The following is a 5,477-nucleotide window of genomic DNA, read 5'->3' as shown; positions in this document are numbered from 1 at the left end:
TTGGAGACGTCACATAAATCACTTCTAGTCTGAAATATTTGATTCCAACATGGTTCAAAGGCTCCACATGTAACATGAAGATGAATCGGAGTTCAGCATCATGTTACATGGTCGATGTCACAGGATGATTTTTCTCCATGTTATTTTCATCTTTCTTCTGCTTTACAGGTGCTTTTTCTCATTGTCTTGATCTTCATAATGCCCACATGCAAACACTAAAACAAATAGATACTCTGATTGGATCTTGTGTGGATGTCCCATGTATATTTGATCATATGGAAGGATTTGACAGCAGCAAACCCATTTATGCTATCTGGACGAAAAATCGGCCGGAATTCGGTGTGGGATCAAGTTACGTCATTTTTAACAGCAGTGGGTCAGTTAACACCTATCAAATAGAAATGACTGGAGATTTGAGAACAAGAAACTGCAGCATTCGGATTCCTGATTTAACAAAAGATCATGAAGACCAATACTACTTCAGATTTGAGAACGGGCCCTTGAAAGCATCATTTTGTGACGATTTTTTTAGGTTAGCAGTTGCAGGTAAGAGAGCTATTTCTTATTGGTGCATGCCATACCAGTGCCATACCAATGAGTAGTGACTGACATGCTTCGCAAGTCAGTCACTGCTCTCCCTATGCATTGCCTGGCAGGCACCTATTGTTCTACACCCAACAGAATGTCTCTTTAATATTTATCATTCTTCCGTCACTGTTAATGCGGCTCGTACCGCTGCAAGAAACCTCACAAAAAAGGTATCAAAATATGCGGCTTGATCCCGGCATCCGGGCTATTATGTTTATTGGGGTTCTGTGTAAAAATAGCGAAGTAAAAAGTTAAAAACGAGCGAAATTTCCATCTGCCGAAACATAGAGAGTAGCTGAAACCAACTGCCGCTTTTTTAGAGTGAGAAATGGAGTGGAATTTTGACCCCAAAATAATTTTGAAATCGCTCTCATGGCCGCAAAAATTGCTCTGTTGGTATGAAAGTCATGACATTGATACGTATGCCTGCTCCCGTAAAATGTTTTCAAAATTTCTCTAGGGCTTACGGTTTTCTGTCAAGGTGTTTCAGAGCGAAATCATGTGACAGGGTACCTTCAGGCACTGAACCATTCATTTTCAGACTTTTCTGAAAAATTTCAGAGCTCAGTGCACAGTATCTTTCTCTCATTGCTGCTATTACTGTGAATGAGCTACAGATATGAATTGCAGTACTATCAGAGACGACAAATAGCCCTCTAATATGCTTCAAATAGTTTTTGGATCGGCCTTACGGATCCTGAACGGGAAGCAGTTGTTCGGACTGCTTTTTTCATCAAAACTGACTGGGTGTCTCATAAAGATAGAAATCCTTCTCCTTTCTGTCTCACACACACAGCAGTTAGCAGAGGCTTAATCACTAAAGCAACAGAATACAGAGAAAGGCAGAGCTGCTGGTTTGGACTACAAAGACGCCATCTTTTGGCGGAACACTTTAATACAGAGGGCATAGCAGAATGTTTTTTTTAATTTATTTTTTTATTGCAAACAAGCAACATACAATATAGAACACCAGTAGTTACAAACATAGATACAACATCCAAGGGCTTTACAGAACATAGAGCAAGTAATTTAATCAAATCGTTGCTCAAGGGTTGCAGTTCTTTAAGGGCAGTTATGATTTGAATGGCTTTAGCATTTGAGCTTAGTTTTAAGGATTCTATATAGATATTAATAGAAGATAATAAGATTATCTTAGGTTTAGGTTTTTGCTGTAAATACTTGGAGGTGTGAATATGATATTTACCATAAATAATAAAAAAAGTTAACAACATATAAAAATTCTTTTTTTTGTCAAGTTTACATTTCTCCATTCCAAACAAAACATCCTTATTTGTTAAAGTAATATTGAGATTTTGTTTGTGAAAGAATATTTCTTTCACAAAGAAATATTCTACACCAAAATATCTCTCCAGAATATTTTGGTGTAGCTACAATCCCAAAAAAGATTAACAAGGTTTTCTTCATTAATTTTACAGAAAGTACACATAGGGTCCAGATCCCATTTATATCTTTTTATCAAAAATATTTTAACAGGATAAACATTATGAATAATTTTATAAGAAATTTCTCTTACTTTATTATTTATTAAGTATTTTTTTTTAGGAGCAACCAAGTCCACTTCCAATTTATATTTTCAAAAATGTTGGACCAATAAAATATACAAGCTGGTGAAAAAACAACATCTCGTAATAGAATATTTCTTAACATTTTGTTGGTTGTTTTCTTACTTATAAAAAGACAATCAAAATCAATATAAATGGAGTTTGGATCAAAACTTGGCAATGAGTGGACTTGATCTGGAGGTAAAGATGATAAAAGTTTTAATGACCCGCTAGGAATTGCATCAAACACCACAGCATATTCTTTAGGAGTAACAGGAAATTGAAAAAGTAACAAAGTCAGAATAAGACAATAAATGACCATTTGGATTTAGTAATTGGCTTACACGCAATATTCCTCTGTCAAACCATTTTCTATAAAATATTGTCTTATTTTTATATTTAATGTCTTCATTATTCCAGATGTAATATTTATGAGGAGAAAAATTGTGTTTGTACAAAAGTGACCAGCTTAACAGCATTTGTTTATGGAACAGAGATCATTTTAGGTATACTATAATTGCATCTAAGAAGAAAGGGTAATCCTCCAATTTTCTCAGAGTTGTAAATGGGAATAGCATTCCATATAGATTTTGGATTTTTTTTTAGAAGGTTTTTTAAATACATAATTTTGAATGAATTGTTTAAAGATGTGAACTCAATGGCTTCAATTCCCCCTTTTTCAACTTTATTCATTAGAATATTTTTCTTGACGAGATGGCATTTCTTTTGCCATATAAAGTTAAAGTTTAACAACATATAAACATATAAAGTACCAATATTTATTAATATTGGTACTGATTTGTTTGGGAACATCAAGAGCAAGGGCTGGATAAACAAGTCTAGATAAGCCTTCAGCTGTGACTAATAATGAACGTCCTAAAAGAGAGAGATCTCGCTGGAGTCTAAAATTAAATCTTTGTTCAACTATTTTAATTATGGGGTTAAAATTTTCTACTGATCTTATATTTTGATCTTTATTTACTGTGATTCCAAGATATTTAACTTTGTCTTTTATAGGAATGTTGAGGAATGTGCCTTTTAAAGGAGATTTAATGGAAAGTAATTCACATTTGTTTAGATTTAGAGTCAAACCAGAGGCTTTGGAGAAGGTGTTGATGATTTCAATAGAGTTTTTTATATCACATTTATTCTTTAAAAAAAGTGCAGTATCATCAGCAAGCTGGGAAATTACGATATTTCTGTTTGCAATATTAATCCCTATAATTTTTTCCTTGATTTTAACTGAAAGAATTTGCATGGCCAGAATAAATAGATATGGGGAGACTGGACACCCTTGTCTGAGACCTCTTTTCAAATAAAATCTTTTAGTGCAGCCATGTGACAATTTTACAGATGCATTACAATTTCTATATAACATTTGACAACTTTTAATTAAGATTTGTCTGTATCTGAATACTTCTAATGCTTTAAACAGAAATGTATGTTCAACTGTGTCAAAGGCTTTAAAAAAGTCCAGAAATAATATGAGACCATCCCCCTCTATTAAATCTGAGTAATCCAGCAGATCCAATGTAAGTCTAATATTATTAGTTATATGTCTACCTGGTATGAATCCAGACTGAGTTTCATCAACCACTTCTTCAAGAGTATTCTTAATTTTTGTAGCAATACAACCTGCAATAATTTTATAGTCATTTTGTAATTGGTCGCCAGTTATCCAAAAGAAGCTTGTCTTTTTGTGGTTTAGGGATCAATGTAATGAGACCTTGGGTCATTGTTGGTGGAAGTGATCCAGAATCCAAACTTTCAAGATAAACTTGATGCAAAAATGGCGACAGCTGACCTGAAAACTTTTTATAAAATCCTGCATTGAGGCCATTGGTCCCCGGTGACTTTAGTTTTAATTTATTGATGGATTTTTGGATGTCTTCAAGTGTAATCAAGGAATCACATTGTTCTTTATTATTTTTACTAATTTGTTGCATTTTATTTAGAGAGTTAACAAATTGTGTGACATTTTCTTCAGAACATCTTGACTGATAAAGTTCTTGAAAAAAGGTTTCACAGTAAGAAGAGATTTGAACAGGATCTTCACAGATATTTTTATTGATTTGAAGTTTCGTAATACTGTTAAATATTTGATGTTTTTTTTCTAATTTAAAAAAGTAAGAAGAGTTTTTTTCTCCTTCTTCTAACCATTTCTGTCTCGATCTGATGTACGCTCCTTTAGCTTTGGAAATGTAAATCTTGTCCAAGTTCAGTTGTAATTGGTTTAATCTAATTTTTTGTTCTTCAGACATGTTTTCTGGCAGGACATTGTTCAATACGATAATTTCTTTTATTATTTCTGATTCTATTTTACTTTTTCTTTTAGCAATTTCAGCTCCAGTTTTCATAAACATTTTTCGAAGTTCATATTTTAGGAGTTCCCAATTTTTACTAAATTCCTTCTGACTGCAAGCTGTATTCCAATACTTTATAATTATTTGTTTAATGTTTTCTTCTACTATTTTATTTTCTAAAAGTGAAGAGTTGAGTTTCCAGTAAGCTGTAATTTTATTTTTTCCGTACTGGTTTAATTTAGTTTTTTCAATTAAAATAAGCTTGTGGTCTGATAAAGGAGCTGGAAGAATATCCGACTTAATTCGTCAGCTATTAAATCAGACACCAGCCAGAAATCAATTCTCGACTTAAAGGAGCCCTATTTGTTTTGCCATGTGAATTCAACTTTGGAGCAATTTTTTTGTCTCCATACATCAGTCAGGCCAAAGGCTGATATAAAGTTTTTCAGAACTGTGTTTGGATTTGTATTAACCTTTGGAGGAAATCTATCTAATGCATCATCAAGAGTCGAATTGAAGTCCCCACCAATAATAATATTCATATTATGATATTTTCCACATAAGTAATTCACCCCGTTACTTAATCTATCATAATGTTGCATATTTTCTGCTTTGGTATTATATTCATATACAGAAGCCAACAAAATAATTTCTTCATTTATTGATACAACTAATAAAACAAAATGTCCACATGTATCTAAGAGTGAACATAATATATCTCCACTGAAGTTCAGGGTTTACCCCAGAAAACTTGCTAAGCCCGGTGGTCGAGGCGTCGAGGCGGTCCACCGTGTTTTTGTATTAAAAGATGTTAAGTTGACAGGAAATGCAAAAGTATTACTGTGTAATTTTATGTTAAGGGAAAATATCTCCAGTGAAATGTTTTTAAACCCACAACTAGTCTAAAAACAACAAATTTACACTTCTGTTTAATCCAAATTAAGTCAGCAGCTCCATCAGGCCCCCAAGGCTTCAGGGACCCTATAAACGCTAATATTTTAAAACAGACCACAGATACATAAAT

Source organism: Poecilia latipinna, unplaced genomic scaffold, assembly GCF_001443285.1.
Source record: "Poecilia latipinna isolate Pla-1442-1.1 unplaced genomic scaffold, P_latipinna-1.0 Scaffold3498, whole genome shotgun sequence".
NCBI lineage: Eukaryota > Metazoa > Chordata > Actinopteri > Cyprinodontiformes > Poeciliidae > Poecilia > Poecilia latipinna.
This window is presented reverse-complemented; position numbering follows the sequence as displayed.